Raw genomic sequence first — 15603 nt, 5'->3', positions numbered from 1 at the left:
TAAGTGCCTTATTGGGCAGCTCCTAATAAGCACCTTTTTCGTTGCCTTCGGGATCCCCGATACAACTAATCATAATTTTCCCTCCAGGTATGCAGTGTGTTGTGTGCGGAAAGGCCAATCCAGTTTTTTTATATACTTTCTCAGGCTCGACAATCTGCAAGATAAAACATGCGATTCATATACCTCCACGATACCCAATAGCTCCCTACAAAAATACGACCCCCTGTAACTAGGGTTGCATTTAAAACAAACATGTTTAAAACAGTGCTCAAATTTAAAACGTGTTTTTATTGTTCTTTTTTTATCCATGACGTCACGAATATTCAATTGCGACGTCATAGTGGATTGGTATTGACAATGGAAATAATAGAGTAAATATAGCTCCTTTGACGAAATATCTGTACCATCAATGTTGAGCCGACTATTTTGTGGGTTCCAACCATCCCATATCGATATACGTCGGCTATATCGGGTGGTGATTGTCCGTAGGCCCATGAACCATGTTTTTTTAGAAAGTATATACACTACTATGGCATAATTTTACAACTTGAAAAACATCGCAATTTTTTTAAAGGGCCTTTGTTTTAAACACTGTTTAAAACATGTTTTAAGCATAGTGTTTTATATCACCGTTTGTTTTAAATGCGACTCTACCTAATAGCGCTTGGCCAAATCGAGCACCTGAGTAAGTCGATTTTGAATCCATAGTATTGGGCTTCGAGTTGAATCTGCCATTCGAGTATCACTCATTATGATTAGGGCGGGTCACAATGATTCGAGTACTCGAATCTGAATCGAGTATTAATTTTAATGATTCGAGTCGAGTAGTAAAAGACGATTTTTCGAGTACTGGAATATTAAGCTCCTCGCAGCTGAAAGTTAATTTACTAACGAGAATTATAGTTGTGCTACTATTTTCTACTGAGGAAGCCTTGGAACCTTGATTGGTCGTGTCGCAGCATACGAGACATAGTGCAAAGCTACGAACGTTAATGGAAATAACACATTTCCGAAGTCATGATCAGCTCACAACATTGCCTAGAAGTGCAATGATATCGGTATGGTCGAAAAAATACCTAACTATACTTATTGTGACGGAAAACAGGCATTATGTTCTTTGTGGTGGCATAAAAGGTACATATTTGAACTCTGACATAGTGCATTCTTTTGTGACGTCATAATGAGTGATACTCGAATACTCAACTCGACTCGAAGCGTAGAACGTGATTCAGAATCGAATCACTCAGGTGCTCGATTTTGCCTAGCCCTAATTATGACCTTATAATATGATGATTGACGTGGAAAATTCATATATATTCCCTTCGTGCAATCTGTTCCACGTCACAAACAGAGGTTTACATCCCTCCACGTGAAAAATGGTATCGAAACTATATGGTGAATTAATTAAATGTTAGTCTAGTAAGGAGCGTATTACTTTAGTCAGTCAGTTATTTCAATCATCATTCACTACTAGGCTGAAATCAGTTAGTACTCGTCCTACTCCTACAGCTTCACTATGCAGTCAAGTGAAGGTTATTGTCCGGTCCGAAAGTAATTCGATTCAATAGATTCAATAAGAAATGATCGGTAGTGAGGTCTGTGAGGGGATCATGTGATGAAGTATTGTACTACAGACTGATTTATGGATATTACATGAACGGTGTTCAAACTTTCAGGCAGAGTTCAACTTTTACTTATCAGAAATAAAGTAGGTTCCGTGTGGTACAGAATTTGAATATTGCAACGAACAACACATTCATATTCGCAATTTATTCACTCTAAGCTTCTCAACTGACCCTCGTCGAGAGTGGCCGTCAGTAAATACGGATATTGCAATCCGAAATATAAAGATGAAATAGGTAGTGTGACATAAGAATGGTATAACAACAACAACAACAACAACAACAACAAGAGAATTCACAAAACGAGAGCGTTAAGCAAAAATGCAATTAGTGCAATACAAATTGGCTGTAATTTATAGCCAAAGACGCCACACTAATGAAATACACGGAGAGAATAGAGTCGGTCCTTTTGCCGACAAAGAATCGGTTTGTTTGTTTGTTTCTTTTGGGGTATTCATGGTGTTTGTCAACTACCAGGCCGATATTCTTCTTATTTTCCGTAACTCTAGGCTTTTGTAAGACACCGCTGTGGCGGATGAGGTGGCGAGGAGGAGCCTAGGTGAACCTCCAATACTTAGGTATCGGAATTCGGAAGTCGACCTCGGTCGGACTCGAACCCGCACCCATTGGTCTTGCAGCCGCGGATTAGGCCTATATCACTGCGCTATCTCGCCACCCAAGATCGGTTGCTTGAGCTTTATTATAGTCGATTCGAGAACCTTTAAATGCAACCAACTGCGTTCGTCGTTGGTATATCATTCTTACATCAAGCACTACCTATTTCGTCTTCATTTTTCGAATTGCAATCTCCGTATTTACTGACGGCCACTCCCAACGAGGGTCAGTTGAAAGGCTTAGAGTGAATATATTGCGAATATGAATGTGTTGTTCGTTGCAGAAATGAAGTGTAAATAACACGGAAAGGTGGTTAGTATAGCGAAGTACTATTACTTTTTCGATTCGGAGTACCTTTGTAGATTTTGCTTGGTTTTACTACTGACTCATGTGATTATCGGATCTTCAGCGAGCACTAGGCCTCTATAATAGTGGTTCTCAACCTTTTTCACCTCGAGGACCGGTAAAATTTGGCGGACCGGTGGACCTTAAAAAATTGAAATCAACCCCAAATGTTATGTATACAGCCGCTTTTCTGCAAGTATGATACTAGAGCAGGAGTGGTCAACCTTTTTGCTATTCACGGCCACATTTCGATTACTTCTACGGCCTACGGCCGCATTCCAGGACACAGTCGCAATGAACTCTCTGAACACACAATAATACCCATGTTAAACTGTCCATTTCCATTTCTGGTGAACTCCGGACCAGTCTTTACTTTTTCATATCGTCTTACTGTACGCATCGAAATCGCTACATAGTTGTCATATTATAAATAATGACTGGGACCGGTTATGGTCACCCGAGGCGCGAAATTTTTTTCAGATTCACGAATGAATTTCGTCATTAATATTCGTAGTTTCAAATATTACTATCAAATAATTATCCTTTCTCAACCAAAGTGATTAGATTCATCGTTAGAGTTGACGGAGGGAGTGTTTCCGAAAATTTAGAGCAGATGATTCATCTTCGGGTGGCTAATTTTTGGTATAGTCACTTTAAGGCGTGCTGTTATTTCTTGACCTCCCATCAGGATTGTCGGTATAGTGGAAATGTATTGAAATCTCCCAAACGTACCAGAAACAAATTTCTTTCGTGAGGAGCACACGATTCCAAATTGTTATTTCTATATAGGGTGCATCATTTTCCTCCGCTGTTCGCATATGTACTGTGGGGCTCAGATAGCAAAGGGCGCTGCGACTCTATTAAAATCGAAAAATGAAGTCGCATTGAATCGCGCCTAGCGGGAAGTAATTTCGGGAGTCAATTCGTAAAGTCAATTTTCGATGGCCGCCAACACATGCTAATTGAATTACGTGTCCACGTACGCACAAATCTCTTTCTACGATCGCAGGTTAGACATCCCTGTACTAGAGAGTGAAATTTTGATGGTTTTCTTTGTAATTGAATATGTTTATGATGGTATTCATTTGATTTTACGGTAGTGTCTGCTGAGTGCTGTGTCGAGGTAAAATTGACTTGCCCAGATAAACGTAGGCTAATTTCGCGCCGAAGGCCGTGGATTAACCGACCGTGCCAATTGCCAACTGGGATAATATTATTCTTTTCGACAATAGTGTTCAAGAAGACTTTGTGAAGGAGGCTCCAAGTCATCCCGTTGTTGATCGCAATCGGTAAGTTATTGTTTGGATTGCAATGCAATAGTTTTGGAAGTGACATTTCATGCTTATGATTACATCAACACGTTACGGACATGCGTTATATAATTTTAGGAATTAGCGTCGAAAGTTAGTGTAGCCAGTTGGCCAAATCTACATGAGCAGTGAGCACTCATATATAGGACTAGGAGGAATTATTTACCATCATAGGCGAGGCACCGACTTTTATTTTTTTACGAGGTGGCAAAGTCATGTGACTTCATTATTTTTCCTTATCGATGACGTCATGTCGCCCTGAAACGCACTTCACTACATGCCGCTGGGGTACATGCAGTGTTAATCCTATTGTGCCCTGTAGGGGAGACCGGGGACAATTGTAACACATTTCGTATTTTCCAACATTACGTGTATTTCTCGTGGAAATTTCACTTCCAAAGTTTTATATAAAGAAGCCAACAACTCGATAGTTGATATGAAAACTAAATTGGAACTCAATCAACAATCAATCATGGAAATTTTGGGTCGCAAAAATCGCTGCTCAAATGTTACAATCGCCCCGTACCCAGGGGCAATTGTACCACCCTTGCGGGGCAATTGTAACAGTGTTATTGATAACTGAACACAAACTAAATGAACAACGAAAACGGAAGCACAAATTGTAATATTGCATGAAACTAAAGGAAGAGACGTTTGAACGCTTCCAGGCTACGCCCCATTGCATTTATGGCATCTGAATGCAATATCACCCTTCGTGTCTTGTTCAAGCATAAAGTGTACAAGAGACACATTCATTCCATCATCTCCTTACACATATTCGGCCTCTTCTACCAAGGTTCTGTTGTTCAGCGGGCATAATGGGTTGGTCATTCGGTCACCTGCGAAGGTGCGAAACCGACCTGGCTAACATATCTTGGTTGAATGGGCCGATGATAGTATCGTAAAACGAGGACGCAACATTGTGTGGCGTCAAAGCTATAATGACATTTATTTGTGCTGTAGAAAATTAACATAAATTGTTCATATCAAATATCAAAATGTAAGTGGGCCATGATCAATGTCAGAGGACGAGAATTAAGTCATGACTATTGAAGTTCGACACACTAAAGGTCGATCAACATGAGAAAGGGTGGTTGAATCACGAAAATAACCGAACCCTCAGATTCACATCACCACTATTGTATGGCCGTTTCGACAGATGATCATGTTAGAATTGGTATCGCAAGGCAGTATCTGTTCTGGTGAACTTCTGGCTGTTGCAAGATTATTCTGCAGTAGATGAATGGTAATACCAACATATGAACAAAGACATTCAGAATTGATAACATATTGTAACGGGGCAAAAGTAACAGAGTGTTACGATTGCCCCTGACACGCTCGACCATGATTAGTGTCTCAGTATGGTACCTTCCCGGCGATGCAAGTCCCGTTCTTTCCATCACCACGGTAGACTATAGTAACATTGTTCCAGCTACACATATTACGTTGTAACTACTTGAGGTACTATTCGTCTAGACAAATTATTCCAGACCAGAAAAACTTTACTCAAGGGTCAAAAATTTCGTTTTTTGCAAATTATTCCGGGGTTTCGCATCGTAGCTCAATGTGACTCCAGGTATAATAGGAGAGATAACTACTGCATGCGCACTTAAAATATCAAGCTGATTTCTCCATCCTACTAGCGGTGAGGTCGATTGTTACATTTGCCCCTAGTTACATTTGTCCCCGGTCTCCCCTACTCATCGATATCAAACTAAGTAGTCGAGTTAATAAATGGAGTCTTAAAATGGTAAGATCATTCGAAAGTGTAACTGCGCTACGAGTCCGTCCAACGAAATGCATCGAACAAAAATCACAATTTACGTCACTGAGAATTTGGTAACTTTATTTTATAACTTTATGACTTGAAATTGACTCGTGAATTTGGCTCCGAGTCACAAGTCAATTCAACTTTCTGATACGTCGAGTCATTTTAGCAAATTGACACGAGTCAAGTCAAGTCACACGAAAAAGGTGACTCGAGTCATTCCAACACTGGTTCACCATAAACACCTCTAAATTGGTATAATTTATTAGGATGCTGATGTGACTATAATACCCGTGCATTTTTAGGCTCGACTGTCCACTCTACAGAAAAGTTTCCGGTAACCGCCGAAAAATCGATCATTTATTCGACGGAATCCTTCTACTCTGCAGTAGCTTATTTCTTCGTCTGCTTCTATGTCTTCAATATGGAATACCCAGAAGAAGCAACAGCCACATTGTAGTTCATGCAAAGGTGAGCTATGAGTGAGAGCGACACCACAATTGAAACAGATTATACTGAATTTAATTGACAATAATTATGCACCTAGACTCCCGGAAACAAGTGCTGATCTCGACTATGCCTACCTTCCATTCTTTACAAGACGACAACGTCTATCTTTAATTCTTGTCCCAAGCAGTCTCTGATGCTACTCGAGTATAAGTAATCAATTACCTAATTTATGCATCCCATAACCACCGAAATACTTGTGTAGAAGTGCTTCGTAGTGGCCAACCCGAGGGCCCATGAGAGTTGACCACCCACGGTGTAATTTTCTAAATTGGCTAACCCTGGTCAAAGTAAATCAGGGATGGCCAAACCATGGCCCACGAAGTAATTCTCAAAGTTAGTTATAATTTCAAAAAATATATTACCCAGGTGATTTATTGTGAACTTGCAAGGCCAACCACAAAATTGATCTGCCTGACTGAAATACAGGATGTTGATGACTAAAATATCAATATAATCCACCCAGTCATTGCTAAGCCAAATGAGCCCACCTATATACGGAGGTGACCCACAATATTTCAAGTGCCATTATTATTGACCGAATTCATTCATTACCTTTGAGAAATTTTCGCGCTTGCCGCGGATATGAAGCCTACTCCGTATTTTGATGACACAATTGTTATCGATTTTGATGCGCTGTAATATAAGTGTCGTTTTCACCGTTACCTCATCCGGTTCGCTCTTCATTGAACGACTACTAAATGGTCATCAATATTGACGTGGCCTGCGCAATGGTTCGTAAATCTTATGCGGCCCTTCGGCTGAAAAGCTTGGCCACCCATGTTATAAATCGTCCTATAGAATACACCATTACTCTCAGCTGGCAATCTTTGATTCTATTTCCTTGTTAGTAATATCTATTTCATTTACAGGTACTTTGCTGGGATAGCAAAGCAAGGCTCAAAAGTCATCTAAAAGAAGAAAGAACTGACGTTCATCCTAAAGTGATCAAGTTTGCAAAGTTGCTGAAAAAAGCTCCATGAATACATCAATAAATGATTCGACGCTGCAATTGATGATTAGTGTGTGGGTTCTTGGCCAGGTCTGGGGGTCGAGGAAATTGTCTGTGGATGTACCAGCGAATCGGGCAAAATATTATGCCGTGATTCCATAGTGCGCCAAAGAGTCGTATTTAGCTTTACAAATTGGCAGTAAATTTACTAGCAAACGTATTAATCCTACTGTTATAAGCCGTAATTTCATTTACTTTCTGGAAGCAGTTTTTATTTTTACAATAGGCAGTAAATTTACCAGCGAACCAGTAATAAATCTTACTGCTATAACACCGTAATTTATTTGACTTTCTGGAAGCAGTAATTACATTTACAAATGGCCGTAAAACTGCTGCCTGTTATTTGAGCAGTAAATTTACTGGTATTTTTTAACAGTGTAGAGATGAAGCGTTTTAGAGTAGGACCAAGCACCTTGTCGAGCTATCTTGCACATTTCCAGCTACTACCAGACGTAGCCTCCTACGAGTAAATCTGGTTACAGCGATACCTGGCCATTAGGGCGGTTCAAAAATAACATTTTTTCCTTAATCTTGCGGGCTACATGATTAAATCGTCAGGTTACCTTAAAAAACGACGCACACCAAATTTGAATTCATTCCAACCAATATTCGCGGTTTACGTAGAGTTTGAAAATTTTGAATTTGCCCAGAAACGCAAAAAAAATTTTTTTTCAAATTTTTCTGCTAACCCCATGAAATTGTTGGGCTGTCTTCAAAGACTATGCAAAACAAATTTGGCTCAATTCTAAGCAGTAGAAGTGAAGTTATCTCTCTCTCTCTCTCTCTCTCTCTCTCTCTCTCTCTCTCTCTCTCTCTCTCTCTCTCTCTCTCTCTCTCTCTCTCTCTCTCTCTCTCTCTCTCTCTCTCTCTCTCTCTCTCTCTCTCTCTCTCTCTCTCTCGCATTATCTCTTGACAACTGAGAAATATTCAAAACGTTATATTTTGCATATTGCTCTCGCGTGCACGCTGCACAGGTCGACGAGCAAAGTGACACTGTGGTTTGCTTGATTCAGTGGGTCCCGACGCCGTTCAATCCAGTAGTTCGGAGTTGGTATCCTTCGAAGCTCTCGGAGTTATTACTACCGGGGAATTGCTATAGTCCAGTATAGTTACCTGAGAGAATGTCGGAGAATCTTCGTCAATATCAACTGTTGCCAGATAGTCATGTGCATCGATTGGAGTATTGCTAAATCAAAGACGAGTATGATAAAACCATGTTATGTTCCGCATAAAAGACAATTATTTGGAGCACATAGGGGCATCAAACTAGCAATTGGTGACGGGTAGAGATGGGGGAAATCGAATCCCAATTGATTCGAATTGGACGCCAATGTCCACTAACAGAACTGAATTAAAATCATGGTATTAATTCAAAATATCGATGTCCTAAATGAGTGCGCCACTTTTGTTCCACTCACTTTTGACCTAATCAAGAGAGGGTCAATTGTTTGTTTCATGGTCACTGGTCAGGTCATCATGCATAAAGGCAGGTAATACGGTAACGTACTGTACTGTTACGTAAGAAATGAATGCTGCAATAACTGGCTATGATCTCATAAAAGTACGAGAGTTATACCTTTAGGATAGTTGTCTGTACAATATTTCGATACCAAGCAATTTAACAGGTATTGTATAATGTATCAAGTATTAAAGTGTAATAGACACATTTAGGGTTAGAATATTAGAGTCATTCCTCACATAGGCCACGTAGGACATGCAGGAAAGGCTTACGGTATTTTCAGCAGTTGCCAGAAATCTATTTTTCTGCACCATTCTGTTCTACAAGAAGTACGCGTTTGTGTCGAATTAAAGACTACTATATAATGCTAACACGGCCGTGTATGAGTAGTAAGCACACACGGATATCTATAACTATATCTAGTTCTAGATATCCCTATATCCCTGATGAGCACAATGTTAATTGTTGCTGCATGGATCGTCTTTGCTCCACCATCCGCATCTTGTGTTGAAACGAACGAAGTACTGCTTATTTCGTCATAAACAAACGACATAAATTGCGAGACTTGTACGAATCAACCGGATACTTTTGTTCCTTTCCGGAGTGGTTGCCCAATGCGGTTGCCCGGGTTATCAGGTGTTCGAAATAACAGGAGTTGACAGTATATTCAATATATAATAGCTCAATTTCCTGTTTTATGGAATGAAGTCGTCGACGATATGGTAGGGGCTTTGAACCCGTGGAAGAATCGCGCAAGTCAATCAAGGTGTTGTTTGGAGGCCGCCACTCAGGGATTTCTTGAGTTCTAGATATCCCTATCTGGTAGTATACAAACCCTTTGACCAATGAGAGTAGAATACGAAGTACCCGCAGTGTGATTATCCCTGTTTATGGGCGTCATATTAGAAATCCTGAAGAAATTAATTTTCTAAACTAAACTCAAAACAAAGAGAAATTATGATTACCCCTCCGTAACTTTTTGCGGCACCATATGCCCACAAACGGCAGTATAGCCTACATATTGCGTAGCATTTAATTATTGGTAATCAAATCGGATCATATTCAATTCCATAATGAAAAAGAGTGCGCATAGACAGGTCGCAGCATCATCGGGAACGTTTGGAGTAGCATAGGTTTTCCATACGTCCTCTTTTAACAGGATTTGTCCTATTTTTTTGACTTTTTTAAAGGTGTCTTCGGAGTACGCCTAAATGTCCTCTTTTTCGATAATTGTGGGTAAATCATGCGTAAATTGGACTGAGAAATAGGAAATCAGCAGCTCCGACGTGCATTTGGGGACTTGAGCCATAAAAGTGACCTTTTTATTTAGTCAAACAATGGAAAACCTAGTAGAAATGGGCATTTCAGGAGTTGAGCCGGAGAGTTTGTTTTTAATCAATTTACCGTTTTATCAGGATTTTACTCCAGTATTGTGAGCATGAAAATTTTGAAAAAGTATCCTCTGTTCAGATTTCCAATGTATGGTAACCCTAGAGTAGCAGGTAGCCTGTGTATAGTAACATTGGGACCATGGTCTAATAATATCGGTCGCGTTATTTTAGTTCGACCGACCTATGGTATGCCTTGGTCCCGACATTTGTTTGGAGCAGGCGGTCACAAATCAATAGACCAAATCGACAGTGACCACTCTGAGCAGGTACTGCCGATCATGAACTGTTGACACCTACCGGTATATGAACGGGATATAGAGCAACTTTTCCTTCGGCACATTCATGGCATCTTTCGGTGTCGCATATCAAGGACCAGTTTTGCAACAACCGTGAGTTTCCGTTGTTGCAGCTGTAAACAATTGAGTCGTATTGAGTCTGTATCGCTTCGAAGTATCAAAAGTCATTAACAAATATTTTTCCAATAGTTTGCCTCCTGTGTTTGATGACTTTTTCATGCCTGCTAAAAATGTCCACTCCCACTACACGAGATCCTCGTCTAAAGGAGACATCTTCTCACCCCCACCCTATAGCAACCTAACTAAGAGATCTATCGACTACTCGGGACCTATCATCTGGAATGCATTACCACCACATATCAGTGAATTGCCTTATGATAGATTGTCGTAACACTAACACTGTTGCCCTACCTCGCCCAGACATTGCTTCATTGATAATTTGATACCATCGTTTAATTTTTCTTCTATTATATTTTTTTAACTCCCGCAACATATTTTACAGCCAGACTGTTCATAGTCAAGTGTACCTGTTTGATGCTGGTTTGATCAGACTAGATGACCTCACGGTCTTATCGATCATTCCTATCTAATGCCGAATACTGTGCATGCATATTTTTTGTACCACCACCACTGCCGTGTGTTATGTATTTTGGTTGGATGAAAATAAAGACTCTCTCTCTCTCTCTCTCTCTCTCTCTCTCTCTCTCTCAATTTGAGAGCTCTTGCAAGCATGTGTCTTAATGGTAAGACGAGTTGGTTGATTTGCGGACCTAATGCTACGGTTATGTTATTGCAATTCTACGTCAAACCCCCAAAAATCGCCAAGGAAGGTGACCTTTGCCTTTGTTACAGACAATGCTATCGTAGAGAAACAATGGCTAGGCGAGGCACAAACGAATCTGCTTCATACACTATTCGCTAACAATTGGACGATCGAAACCGATCGAAACGCGCTACCGATTTCGGAATCCAACAGCCTTGTAGGAATTATATAAGATTGAAGCGACGGCCAATGCGTAATGCGAAGCCAATACATTCCCTTACTAATTATGTAGCTGTTATGTATTTTGCACCCATAGCTGCGTTAAATTGTGGTATGTGATAGCTATTTTCATAAGCTGCATTATCGTTGTTTGTGTCCTTGATGCTGTGTTCGACTGCAATCCCTCTAACCGTTAATTGTGGTATGTGATTGCGTTGTTCTTTGTGGTAGTGGTGCCACTCCCAAACACTAGATCTAGTGTATTTTGACTTGACCTAGTGTATCTTCTTTCGAAACTCAGCAAATCTAGTGTTTTTTTACTGAATAAAATTTGTAACTGATGCTATTTTCATGCTCTTCGAATAATTTATACCGGAAGGCCTACTTGAAAAAATAGTAATTAATATTTGTCTAAACATGCCCATTTGGCATAATAGCGAACAGTCCTACATGGATTATAGAATTTGAAATTGCAACGGCTACCAGTGTGCAAAGAAAATGCTCTCGATACCCGCTGTTGTTGTTATTCACATTTCAAGTCTCTTTTCGTGCGTGTTGTTCTTTTGTATGGGGGGCGTGGGGGCGTGCCTCACCAGCCGTGAACCTCACCGCACGTCACTGCTATGTTTTGATAATGACTTGCTTCCGAGAAATAAATAACATTAATTACACGTTAGATGATACTTTTCCTTCATATTCTATTGGGTGTATTTAGGACTAATGCGACATCACTAAGTTTACGGCAGGTCTGATTTGAACACACTAATTTTGCGTATCACACCACAAACTGCGGAAGCCTTCAAAGTTGATAAGTAAACAAGTATTTGCACTCCATCACAATACTGAAGTAGCTTTTTGCGTATATGTACCTAATACTAAAGTGTTTATGATTTCAGATTGCTTCAACTTCATGATATTTTCAGTATTAAACAAAAATATAATCCTAGAATACTAACTTTTATTCGTAAATAGCTACTTCTACCTTATTTTGATGGATTTATCTGAGATCATTGCTTCACTTAATCTCTCCAAAATGTGCATTATACAAGTACGTCACCATCGAAACCCTCTGGCTATATATCTGGAAGTATAATTGCAGCAAATACTCGGGTACTAATTTTCAGTGTTGGGATGACTTCACTTAACTCGAGTCACTTTTTTCGTATGTCTTGACTTGACTCGAGTCACTTTCTAAAAATGACTTGACTTGACTTGACCCGACGCTTCAAAAATGTAGATTGACTCGTGACTCGTAGCAAAATTTACGAGTCAATTAATTTCAAGTCAACAAGTAATCGATGTCGACTAAATCGCCATATCTTTTATAAGCCTCCATTGTTACATCAATAATGAATGAATTGATCGTTAACGCAGTGATCTGAGCTTAGCTTACGTTGTCGTAAACTGCTCACCTCAATCAGCCCTCTTGCCACTGGCGTAGCAGCATGTGCTGCCGCCCCTGGCTCTCGCTTAAAATGCCGCCCCCCTAGGTAGACCGCAGCAAATTTCGACATAATTTCATGAGCAAACGATCTTGACAATACAAATAATTACAGATAATATGCCGCGTCTCAGCCTCATCGTCTCACCGTTATTAAGGCCGAAAATAATAAAGACAAGAAATAGCGAACGAATGTATTGTGCAAAGAAAAAATCAATAGCTGCCTCGAAACTTAACTTTTCGGGCTTTCGCCGAAGTAACATCAGCGATAATAGCCTCAAATTCAGGTTTTTAAACGTAGTCTCTTTCTATAGACAGAATGGATAGATCTGATAGCCGATCATCATTCATGGTAGAACGTAAATAAGACTTATCAGTTTGAACTTTGAGAAGCTCCTCTCACAGCTCGCAATTGAAACACCAATGGTCAGATAAAGTTTCAGACACCAGCATGAATATGGTGTCGAATCAAGTAGCTTTCGGAGTGGTTCCATTACCATGTTAACATATCAATTAGTGTTTTCGGAATCAGCGAGACACTAGCTTTCGATTGACACCAGTTTGATTAGATTTTAGCTCACGCCAGCTATAGGACTATCAATTACGCTGATTTTAGCCGGCTGTGTACCATGTACAGCCTCATTTTGCCGCCCCTCGGAGCCTGATGCCACTGGCGCAGAGCCAGAACCGCAAAGTGGCTGCTACGCCACTGCCTCTTGCGTGCTTTAAATCGAACGAATATCGTCCATACGCTTATAATTGTATATTATGGATATATATGTAGGATGGGTATTGCTCTATATCATTTTATTGAATTTTCTGATGCTTCATATGCTATCCTATATTTTGACTGATAATTATAGATCAGGGGTGGGCAGAGCTGCCTCACGCGCGAGCCGCATATCAAAAATCGTTACCTTAAAAGAGTCACAACACAAAAATTTATATATTGTCAAAAGTAAATGTAGGGTATCGAATAATGCTTATTAGTGTGTGGTATAAGACGATGCGTCCCCACCTAGGCTGCAGGGTGTTTGAAATCGGACTAATATGACGTCAACAGCGCGGACCTCGGTAATCCTAATACTTCGTAAATATGTCTATTTGGGGTAAATCTTGGCTATTAAGGTTTTGGTGTTTGATTTCGTAATGACGTTTCAATTCTAGCTTTCTGATTATTGTGACTTACGTTCATTATCACCGAATGCACATTGCACACTCATTGTACAGCCGCAATTTCAAAGACTCAAATACCAGCATGCGGCTCGCGAGTCGCAGTTTTCCCACCCCTGTTATAGACTGAGGCTATACCGCTATACTTGCGTAGTTTGACAGTTCTACGTATGCAGTGCATGAGCGATAGAGCAACTCCTTGCGTGAATAATCAACTATTCATTCGTTCCTCGATTCAGAATAAATGGGCACTCCATCTTTATTTAAGACAGTTGGCAAAATGCAATGACCTTGAATCATGTATCGTACTTGGAATTTCAACTTGACTGGACTAGTGACTTGACTCGACTTGACTCGAGTCACCTCCAAAAATCGGGCGACTTGACTTTACTCAAGTCACCTTTGAAAATCGAGTGACTTGACTTGACTCGAGTCTAAATCTTGAATGACTCGACATGACTCGAGACTCGAAGGTAGTGACTTGATCCCAACAATGCTAATTTTAAAGTAGACTATGTATCTAAATGAGTCGCTGTTATCTCGCATCTGACCATGGAGTTAACATAGGTATTACCTTCGCTCACTGATGAAAGTTAATAAAGAAAGCAGATTTGTATGAAAACTCGTTAAATAGAAGTAAAAGTAGCCTAGAAACATAACTACTTACTGAAAAATCGTTACGTAGAAGTGGGGTTAGTCCACGAGCATAACCACTTACTTCCTTTGAAATCTCAACTTTTACTTGTATTCGTACATTACCTTTACACGGCGTTTTTGTATAATGGATACTAATTTTATTAAAAATAAACAAAAAGCACGGAAAATTACATTTTATCCCGGAACGCAGCAAGAAAAATCGTATCAATTTTGTAAAGTAGATAGAAAACTATACTATTCCGATGCACTGGATTTTGTGAAGTATATACTAATTTTACATTGCGGAGCGTGGCGAGATAGCGCAGTGGTATAATCCGCGGCTGCAACACCAATAGGTGCGGGTTCGAGTCCGACCGAGGTCGACTTCTGAATTCCGATACCCAAGAGTTGGAGGTTTACCTAGGCTCCTCCTCGCCACGTCATCCGCGTCAGCGGTGTCTTACAAAAGCCTAGAGGTGGGCCGTGCTATAAGTCGGCAGTTACGGAAAATAAGAAGAATATCGGCCTGGTGTAAATGACCATAGTAGTCGACAAACACCATGAATACCCCTAAACAAACAAACAAACAAACAAACATTGCGGAGTATTCCATAAACGTTAATCCAGTGATCCTCCTTCTATTTTCAATCACGATCCGCTTATTATTCTGGGCTTTGAACCTCACAGCCAGTACGTATTATGGGGATTAATATTTTTAGATTAAATATAGCGTATCGAGACTCCGTGAAACTTACTTGGAAATAGTTATTTCTACCGTAGTTTAATAGATTTCTCAGACATTGAGCAACGGAACTGGATTGGCAGAGCGGTTAAGGCGTCGGACTTAGGTTTCAAGGAACAAGTGTTCACGTGGGTTCGAACCCCACACCCGATTCAGATATAGCGTATTGAGAACTTCTTACTCATGACCTGATAATAATTCTACTTGTACACTTTTTCATATGTTATACCACCTTTAGTAGTTCTTAACAGTTTACGTTTTGAATAAAATTTGGAATATAAACTAATCTAAATATTCACGAAGT

At 40.0% G+C, this 15603-nt stretch overlaps 1 protein-coding gene and 1 long non-coding RNA gene across 2 annotated transcripts in view; one reads left to right on the top strand and one right to left on the bottom strand.

Annotated features, from left to right (window-relative positions):
* LOC145442567 (methanethiol oxidase-like) overlaps window positions 1-8360 on the bottom strand; it is a 66795-nt gene extending 58435 nt beyond the window's left edge. The window contains exon 1 of the mRNA XM_080320514.1: window positions 8293-8360. The gene's annotated coding sequence lies outside the window, so the exon portion shown is untranslated. The remainder of the gene's footprint in view (window positions 1-8292) is intronic.
* LOC145442580 (uncharacterized) lies at window positions 5917-7183 on the top strand. The gene is made up of 2 exons (XR_013916091.1): window positions 5917-6131; window positions 7040-7183. It is a non-coding gene; the product is annotated as an uncharacterized LOC145442580 (long non-coding RNA).
* Window positions 8361-15603: the final 7243 nt, after the last annotated feature.

This window comes from Botryllus schlosseri, chromosome 7 (assembly GCF_051294905.1).
Source record: "Botryllus schlosseri isolate E-star chromosome 7, Bs_hap1, whole genome shotgun sequence".
In the NCBI taxonomy this organism is placed as follows: domain Eukaryota; kingdom Metazoa; phylum Chordata; class Ascidiacea; order Stolidobranchia; family Styelidae; genus Botryllus; species Botryllus schlosseri.
The sequence above is the reverse complement of the archived record's forward strand: the minus strand, read 5'-3'. Positions and strand labels throughout refer to the sequence as shown.